Here is an 11156-nt window from a genome sequence, read left to right on the forward strand (position 1 = left end):
TCCAGAGTAGACTAGTCTAATTGCTTACTCTACTTTTGTCTTGCAAGTTCAATCTACTTTTAGTATTATACGAATCTATTACAGCTCTATTTAAAATTGTTCTCTCATTTTAATTGAAATAAATTAAATTCAAATCAATATTCAGTGCTGGAAACGTTTAATATTAAGTGTTTTAAGCCTTAATCTTCACTTTTTAGACAACTAATAATCTATATAGTCTTACGAAAAATAAAAGTTTTATCCGCAGCATTTACAACGCCATATTGTTAAATGCAATATGTTATTAAATAATGGAAGAATGCATAATAAGGAGTGGTCAACAAACCTTGCGTGTAAATGTTTTTACTAACCTCATAGATAATTCTGAAGTGTCTTTAGGCATAATATTTTCTATTAACATTCCACTTCAGCCTACTATACAAGTAAAAGCATAATAATTTAACTGAATTATTTCCTTATTCATATTAGAAATGTTGTTAAGACTACAAATATTGTATCCTGGATAACTAACAATTTATTTGCATCAAACCTCAATTGAGGTTGGTTGATTATATTTTTCTTGTCTAAGTGTATTAACTTGTATAATATCTTTGTGAGAGCTAATGAAACTTGTGTCATCTGTATATAAAATAGCTGCTGACATCACGTTACTAATAAAATCATTAACATAAATCAAAATTAAGAAAGGTCCAATCACTGACAGGCGCGGCATGGCGAGGCGTACCGATTGTTAAGTGTTTAAATTAGATTGTGACTTGTTTAATATAACACGCTGCACCCTACTTGTGAGAAACGATTTTCAAAGCTACAATTCATTGTCTTTACTGCCATATATTTTTGTTTTTTATGTAATGTTTGTTAATTCAATTCTTCATAGGGTAATAGAAACAAGAGTCTCAAGTTTAAGTAGTAGAATGGATTAGTTCATTAGAACTAGAAGTAGATTAGAATAGAATAGAATAGTTGCTGATGTAAATTTAAATAAATAACGAGTATCGTAAAAATAATTATAAAGCTGACATATTATACAAGATTCAACGATTTTACTAAAAAGTAGGCATCAAACATACTGATCTAAAATTTAGGATTATTCTCATCTCCTTTCTTAAACAGGGGTGTTATTAGTCTACACATTTCGTAAGCCTATTTGGAACAAACATTGAGTTTAAAAGCATGTTAATTAATTTTATTATTAGTTATTTATTATAAGTTTTTTAACAATCCAATTGGATGAGCCTTATACATCCCACACATCTATTCATATTAGCTTACTTTGGACGTTAGCAACAGAATGTTGTTCCCATTTAAAATTAGAAAAATATCGATAGTTATTATAAAAAGCTTAACTTAGTGCTTTACAGCGTTATATATGTGATGATGTTGCCTTGTATTATTTTACACAACGCATTTGTCAGTGCTAACAATAGATTAATTATTAAATTCATCAAAGACGTTGCTAATAAAGATTATTTCATTTCATTTTATCTTCTCGACCAGTGTCTCTCCACAGCCTGTTCTACTCATATTATTAGAAAAATTACTATTAACTTCGGTCTTAGCTTTTTATATTGTTGACGTATTGATGTATGAAAGCCTTAAGATTATATTTTTTCTCCCTCCTTCTAATTTATTTTATAATTAGTTGTATGACATACAATTTTGCATTCTAAGAGTGTTTATCGTGCAGATATAAAATAAAAGAGCGCATAGCTCTGAATTGAGGTGTTTCCCAATTTTAGCTACTTCTGTTTTACATTAATCACTGGATAAGTAGAACAATCGCGTCTGCGATCTAAATCTGGAGGCGCACTAATTAACTGCTGAAAGAGTCACTAAATGTTATCTCCTGCCCCTAATTGAAAATTCCTCAATTTATGGCCAGCCATTAAATCCAATGCGAGAGAAGGCAATGAATAAACTATTGCTTTGACGTATCCAAAGTGATTAATATAGGTATCATGAGGAAGTAATGATATCACAGATTTAAATACTAGCAAGGCCAAGCCACCTCTCTCTCTGTATTCCTAAGCATAGTGAATTTTCCCTCGATTAAACTCAGGAATATATTTATTTAGTCTTGAAGTAATTTCGTTGGATTACTTAATGTGATACAATTGAATAAACATATAATATTTCTTCATCGAACGTTAAATTTATTTTAAAATGTGTTCTCCCTATGCTGTATCTGTAATCTCAGCATAAATACTGGATCAGTCAAAAATGTTCAAAACGTTCAAATGTTTCAATATTTCATATTGTTTGTCGTTACAGAGAGTCTTTTAGCAGTGAGTTCTTTTAGCAAGTGCTTTTTACGCAATACGAAGTTTAAAATATCTCGGTTGCGACGCCGAGGTGAACATGTGGCTAAACCCTTTTCTTGAGGCAAGAATTAAACATATTTACACCCCAACCACTTGATTGAAAGCGTCGTGATAAGATGTCCAAAATTTCACATCGGCCAACAATAGTGTTTCCGGAAGAGATACAGGGCAGGTCTTACAAAGTAAGAAGCTTCATCCTTAGAAGCTTTTCCGAACACCTGGTTAATATAAATCACTAATATACCAATATAAAAGACATAAATAATCAAATTAGCTCACAAAACAGCAAGCTGAACGCGATATGACAGTTTCATATGAACATACGTGCTGAAAAGGCCACCAAGAGCGTAGTAAGTTTATATTGGATCTACTTATAAATTAAAAAATCCTAAAATTATTAAAGTAACCCTGCTGAGCCTGTCGAAAGAGAGCTTAATATTAAACTAGGGCAATAAGCATATGCCGTCGTTAATGCTACATAAATTGAACATTACGCTTTGAGGAAATCAATCTATTAACTTCTTTAGGTGTTAAATAACCTTGACACTGACAACTTTTGACGGCTGAAGAAGAAAGTCAAATCATTGAAACGTTATGTTCTGCTTTTCTAACATAAACAATGGCAGATATCCTAAAACTTGTTTCCTTTCAAATTTTCCATCGTCAAAAATTAACATTAAACAATATGCATACAATTCTAAAGGTCTCATTGAAAAACTATTGATAAAAAATTAAAGATGAAAAGTTTGCAATCGAGTGAAGTTTATCAGTGCCGGACTAGACCATATCGTCTTGCAAGTTTATTTGAAAACTGAAATTAAGGAAACATTTTAGAAGTCTAAGAGCTGATATTGATATTTCACAATTTGGAATAATACCATACATGTTCATCTGCATGTAGCTAAACAATAACTGTGCCATTTACAAACCAATGTGTTACTAGTTAAGTAATTCACATCATGGTAGTTACAGTTTGTTTCCTACTTGAGGACCTCATTACACCAATATCTAGGATGTAGAACATTTATTAAAATATCGATCTTCGTTATATTTCTAGATGAATAAAAAATACAGATACCAATACGAACCCAGCATATAATAGTTAACGCAGAAATAAGCGAAACGAACTCGAATTATGCTGTGCTTGTGCTGACTGTATACTCTGATTCAATAACAGAAGAATTGCCTGATCACTAAATGCAATATTAGTTGGAAAGTCCAAAATTTTATCTATTTTTTTTTCATCACTGTATTACAAAACTAGATTCTTTGAAAAAATCGTCTTCCCTCAGTTAATTTATTATGTGTATTTTGCTACCCAATTGGACATGAGCTACATAAACTTGTGGAGAGGGGGGCAAAACTATAGTTATCTCGTTATGATCTACTAAAATAGTGATGTAAAGGTTTATAAATAATGTTATACTATCTGTAAAATGATCGTGTATTATAAATACTGAGTGTACTATAAAAATGTTATCTATAAACTCAGAAACAACTGAGAAACATTACGTTTAGGTCTTAGAATTGAAAATTGTATAAAATGTATAAAATATCGATGTAAAGACACGATATTAGATTACCCAACAATACACTTTAAGAGATCTTTTTTAAATGTTGCCCAGTTACCTTTTTTTAGTTCAAATCGAACTCCTCACATTGAAGCGATAAAAATTATACACGTTTAAACAAAAAAGAAGGTGAAGGATCGCTTACTAAATGAAATTAAAATGCCTTTATTAAAGAGGCAGAGTTAGGGCTATTAAAGGTTTTTGTACACTTCAATGATATTTAGACTTTCAAATTCATAATTAGAACCAGTTATAACCCTCTATTACCCTGTGCCAGGGACTTTCCAGCTCCCTGACAATAAAACATCAACAAACTATTATATGTATAACAGTGGATGTCAAGCAACAATATACATTACAGGTAGCCATGGCAATAATAATAAATGACAAATATTGCGTATTTTGATTGTATTTCTTTCAATACTGTACTTCAAATTCAGCTCTCCGCTGTGATCTCTATATGCTGATTTCCCACCTTTAGCGGACAGTAGATTTATTGGGCGATCTTAGAATAAACATGCTTGACTTAATTAATGAAAGTTTCAGTAAATGGGTATTACTGAGATTCTAAAACTCACAGTAATAACTTATGTAGACTTACACGTTTAAAAAAATAAAATCAATCCTACTATTAGATTCTACGTATTTCGGTTTCATAATATATGGGAAAATATTCGTGGAAAAGTAACAAAATACACGAACTCCACACAAACAAGCTTTCAGAATTTTATTTTATTTTTTAAAGAAACATATTATTTTTTATTTTGGAGTACATATTTTTAAAGTTAACTTTTATTTCAGGCTCCATCCCGACAATATCAAGGTTTACTTAAAAACAAGATCACTATGGCATACACAACTACAGTATTATTATACAGGGTGTCTATAAATTACACTATCAAACTTCAATTTTTTATATTTCTCTTAAGAACTAAGATACGAGAGTTCAAAGTATTGTTCACTTTCCTTATGGAGTTTAACATTGAGAAAATGTCTTTTTAAATAGGCGTCCCTTTAAATGGTCTAAACTATAAATTTAAAATCTTAAATAAAGAATAGTAAATCTAAGAATGTTTAACTTTTTGACCTGTTTTATATATCCATTAATAACGGTGATATGAGAGTTCAAAAAGTTTAGATGCCTTACTGAGTTTAAGAGTGAGAAAATACCTTTATAATCGGCGTCCCTTGTAATACTCTTAATAACAAATCTAATGTCTTACATTTAAGAATCTTTGCTTGGTTTTGTACATATATAAATGTTTCAACGGGAAAAGAGACTTATTCGATTAAAGAGGGTTTCCGTTCGTTCAAAGAGTCTGAATATGGAATGACACGCTTTTCAGTCAAAGCTTCTTATCTGCTCTTTACAGTAAATAAATAGTTGTGATTGAAAAACATACATTTTTAATGCACATTTACAAATTTAATAAAAAAATTCTCAAAATTAAGTTGATATATTTACAGTTTAGGGTATTCAAATGGTCTAATATTTGTAAATTCGTGCTTAAAAAGGCATTTTTTCAATGTTAGATTTCGGAAACTCAACACTTTGAGCCCTCATTTCTTCTATCATATTGCATTGTTGTTAATTGAAATATAATAATAGTGCCAATAATAATAAAATCTATTTATAAAAAATAATAGTAACACACATTAATACAAATGGTGTTCTATAAGAAAAAATAAAGTTGACTACCATATTGGAAAATGTTAACAGTTATAAAAGTTTGATGTACATTTTTTTGTATGTACATAATGTCTAAATCCAGGTGAAGGTTTCCCATAAAACTTATTGTCAGATTTATATTTTCCAAAATTACAATGTGACCCATTTAATAAAACAGCCACCTTATAGAAAAATACGATGTTTTTATGTTTTAAAAAATTTCGTTGTACAACGTATAATGAATAACAAATTATATAAAACATTAAATAATTAGTTTTTATAATTTTACTACTATTTATCATTTCAATTTCTTGGTAACAACATTAAAATTGTACAATAGAGCGTTGTCCGTAAACAAAAAAACATAAAGCTATATCCAAAAATATCTTGAATAATTGCCACAGTCACTAAAACACGCGAAAACTAAACGGTTTAAAAAAAAACCTGGGATGTAAAATAAACACTATGACAGTTGTTTGGTTAATATAAATTTGTATTTAGACAGTGATCTATAAAATTCAGGTCTACTTTTTACAAGCCCTATCCAAGCTGTCCTGCGCCATACATTATTCCTTCTTTCTTCTTTACCTATGCTCACGAATTTACAAGAAATATTCTTAGACTCATGTCATATTCTGTCCCAATTAGAAGCTTATTCAATGTATTTATTATATATTTTAATTATTAAAAATAACCGTGGATGTTGCATCTATAAATAATATTAAATAGTACTGAAAGGATTTTCGGATTTCGGACAGTTTCTTTTGTTATGTGTTTAAAGAAATATATTACTACGTTTCAAGGATTTATGTACTAAGAGTAAATAAACTTTAATATAAAGAAAGATTACTTACAAGGTATAGCTAAGCGAGTCCTCATGACGTGTTGCAGGCTTCAATGAAGTTGTATGAGAAATGTAAATTCTATAGTGTTTCATTTCACACTCGAAATGTTCTGCGCACAGACAGACAATTAGACAGAAAAGAAATGTTTACTTCCTAGAGGCAGACAGAAGGGAAATCGCGTCAGCCTACTGTAAGATAGGTTTCAATGAAGTCTAGACAAATCACGGAGATAGAAATTTGCAGTCTACAGCTGTTGAAATTGTTCTTGAGGTATCCTTCGGATAGTTAGGCCATGTAAACTCTCAAAATAATCCTGTGGAGTGACATGGACATGATCAAATACGGCGTTGCCTATATATAAATACATTTTCGTGCAAAATTTCAAGATATCGGGCGGACAGACATACTAAAATGGAAATTTTCCAGTGCCTTGAATAGCACTCGAAAAATATACCCGGCTTAATTGAATATTCTTTATTGAACATATTCGTAGAGAACAGTACAATCGTCAGATTTTATTTTGTTACAGCAGGTTAGAAAGTTCTGTTTAAAAATTCATTTATTGTGTAGAATGGATGGTCTTGAAGCCAGAGTTTTAGTTTTTAGTGTCCAAACTGCAGTCGGTCTCTCCTCTTCAGTTCTAGTGGGAGGGCGTTCCACAGCTTTGCTCCGACATACGTTGGCTTCTTCTGCGTGGACGCTAGGTGGTGAGCTGGAAGATGGTAGTTTGCAGCATACCGAGTGTTGTAGTCATGTTTCTGTGCTCCAGTCATCACTTCATCGGGTGATTTCAGGTGTACGTAGGTCACAGTGTTAGGTGACTTATGCTTCACTAATGCTCAGCCAATGATCATAAATACAACTTTCTCGAAGGCAGGAATCTAAAGAAAGTTAAATGTTACTTTCCTAAAATATCATAAAAGTTCGAAAGCTCATTGCCTGAACGTTGACTCAGGAGACCCTGGTAACTTGTATGTTATCGCTATCTGAACCCATGGCTACTTCCGCCTCTATAGATATGTAAAATAATGACTAGCCGTCGAACTCAAGTATACATGTGATACAATACCAATTCTTGGTCTTTAGGTTCCATTATCGTCCATGCAATTGATAGCACAGTAACAGAAGGTCACTGCCGATTGGCGTTGTTACCTATAAAATCTAAGTTTCAAGTTGCTTTCAACTGAAATCGTACAGAAACGGTTTAAATCGAAGAAATCTGAATACACATACAACTTTTAGTTTTAATTAAATATTAATGTTTTTATCTATAGTATAGTTTAATTTTTAAATGTGTATGGTCTATTTTAATCCATATGTGCCCCTGGGGTCTTTAAATATACCATACTACTGAACAGAAAGCTACTGTAGAAGTATAAGCTCTACCAAGCAAGCTCTAGGTTGTAAGATGTTCCAGCTGACAAGATAAAACAATGTACAGATTTGTTTATCATGCTTTGTTACTCTGGACTTCTATAGTACCCTGGTGGAAATATACAAGCCATAAATGTTAGCGCACTTGTTTAGTGGGATTAGAAAATTAGCGATTTTTTGTTTTTTAAGGAAAAGACGCTGAGGAAATGCAACATTATTTATTACGGATTGCTCAATTACTTATTGCACTTAGTCCTGAGGGGACCTTCCTGCTTGCTTACGGAGTGAGAGGATACTCAGGTTGGGTTACATTGGTGCTAAGTGCCACCTCCTGTTAAGATCCTATGATGAGGGATAGTGAACACTCTGTCTCAGTCTCGTAACCTTGAAAGAAGAGGAATCTAGTTCGGTCGCAGCCTCTCCCACTCAAAGCGACCAGGCGACAGCACTCTTTTAACACTAAGAGAGCTCCACTCACTTCACACACAAGTACTTGTCACAAAAAGTACTAGATAAAATGGTGCGACATAGAATAGTCCATATACGGCTCACTGTGGTAATCCCCCCCTCTCGCGACAAAGGTAACGCCATATATAACATACTACCAATGATAGTTTCCATTTGTAAAATAAATGAACAAATATTCTGTGTTTGTTCTTTGTAAAGAAAGTTTTCAAGTTAGTACAGGCAAATTCTCACCAAGAAAGGTACTTGTGGAATGATAGAAAAACATTTCCCACTACTCTAGTCATCAGAGAGTATATGAGAGATTAGCGACTATAAAATGTTTTATAATTGACCATACCTAAAATTAGTGCTCCGCCTTAAGAAAAAGTACTTACTTTCCTATTTTTTCTGTGCAATGAATTTCGATTTGGTTTTGGTTTTATTTACTTTCAACAGTTGCTTGGAATATGCTCTTAGGTACTTTTGTATAGATCTTGAACTCAACGTGATTGCTTCGTTTTGTGCATTTCAATTGTATTATCAGATATTTGAGTTGGCATAACAAACCTGAGAATTTAAAAAAATAACAAAACATTAAACTTGCATGTCAATGTCGATCTAATTTGCTGATTACATATAACATTAGTGTGATACCTTTTATACGAAAGGGAGAACGGTTACTGAGTTCGGTACTTTATATAGTAAATGCAAGTATTTATTTGTAATCACTTAAAACCAATTAGTCAAATGAAGACGGTGACATTGATTCTAATTAGTTAATTGTTATCAACACACTGTCTTTGCGCCTTTTACATTGCAAGTGAAGAACGTGTATTATTTTCTCAATACTAAATTACTGCACTCATAAGAAGACCAAATTGTATATAATGTGCAAAATGATTAGTCAAACAAGGTGCAGGTATAGTGATACCTCTGCAAACATCTATTTTCCCTACATACTCGTGTATAAATTTTAGGAGGAGAGTGAATAGATTAATAACGGTAACCTAATTTAAACATGTATTGCCTCACATTAAAGGTCTTTATAAAAAAGGAGAATAGCGAAATGTGAGGTATCTAAGTTGACTCAACCCAACATACCATCTAAATAATCCTAATATTTTACGATCAATGGTAACTAATTCGGATAGTGTGTTCAGGAATTGATTTTCTTTGTATCGTTTTGTCTCATCAAGACTTTTTATTTATTACTTGAGTCCTCCCTTTTAAATATTTGACCTGTTGAGTACTTTGGTGAGGGGGTGAATTATAATTTAATTAAAATGTCCTCACGTATTGTTATTAAATACCTCTACAGGCTTTACTTCGTTTGTGACTACCTACTGAGGTTCTATGCTTCGTTAGAAATCTCTTATAAATTCAGGTAATCATTGATATTCATCTCTGTGTTTACTAAGTGAAACGAGATAAAAAAAGTCATAAACTTAGTCAATCCACAGAGTACACTTATTTTAGGGATAGCAAAAACAATATTTTTAAATTTATAATTTCTATTCTAACAACGTAATACTGGACATATTGTTTATAAATATATTGATGAAATTGTCTCTGAACTTGAGTTTTGCCTTTTTTTGCATTGATAACATCTTTGTAACTCATCGTGTGACAACAAAGTATACAGTGTGTTGAAGGATCATAGTTAAATTCTCTTTCAACGAGATCATTGCCACTTATGGGGGTGTGATAAGGATGGAAGGTATGGTACTATTTTAGGATAAGGAATTTCATTCGCAGGTATACGTTATTGCCTGATTGTACTGAGCACAGGATCTGGCTGAATGGTAGACCTTCGCCTACGTTTCCTCCGAATCTACTGATCAGCTAGTCTTAGCAGTCTAGTTAGATGATCATTATTATTAACGAACCATTAACTTCCACATCAGTGAACACCAAAAGTACTTGAAAAATATAGAATAAAAAAGTGTTATATATAAGATTCAAAAGTAGTAGAAAACGATACAACTCTAACTACGTGATACATGATACAGATCTTACTCAGGAAAAATTATTCGAATTTCCTAGGAATGCTTCTTTTTATAAATGTAAATAAGAATACTTTTACAGACCCAACATGTACGCATGATTGTTAGTATAACGTAACAAGTACAATTAGAACAAATGTCATAACAATTTATTTACTTCTCTTCCTTTTGAATAAGTTAATTTAATAAACATGCAAGTAGATATGCATGCATTTAAATTCATTATTTTGTACAACTGTAAGTGTTACACTGTTAAGGCATTAGTTATGTATTACAATGTATATATAATTTTTGCATAACAGAAGCACAAAAATCTAAACAATGACATCTATAATATTTACGATTATGGTAAATCGCTACAAACACCTACCAGTTTTGCGGACCACCGCGGCTTGCTGTATTTGTTTGTATCCTTGGTTAAAATTCTTGAAAAGTTTAAATATGTGTAAACTTAATACAGTACAGTGCAAGTTCTTCCTTTCTGATCTTTGTTCGCCATATTATTCTACTTCCTTGATTCAGTCTAGGAATAATGTCAACTTTTATAAACATGTCAGTGTTGTATACCCCCTTCTCCCTTAATGATTCCTCGTCCTTAGAAATTTGCACTTTGTGTCTGAAACACTGTTTTATGATTGCATGTGCAATGATCACAGGCCCACTCCTCAAATCACATATATGTCTTTTGAGTTATGTTACTGGTCGTCCCTCGTATATAAATATCGAGAGATCCATTGGGTTCAGATATTAATCAGGTACGATATGTGAAAATATTAATAACTTTGATCCTAAAGCCTAATCGAACGTTATAGCAATGTTAAAATGATATACATAACAGACCAAGTTGATATGAATTTGTCACTGATCTATAGTAAAAGTTAAATACTATTATTGTTATTCATAATGCAGTACACTACTACTCTCGA

The sequence above is a fragment of the Homalodisca vitripennis genome, chromosome X, assembly GCF_021130785.1.
Source record: "Homalodisca vitripennis isolate AUS2020 chromosome X, UT_GWSS_2.1, whole genome shotgun sequence".
Taxonomy (NCBI): domain Eukaryota; kingdom Metazoa; phylum Arthropoda; class Insecta; order Hemiptera; family Cicadellidae; genus Homalodisca; species Homalodisca vitripennis.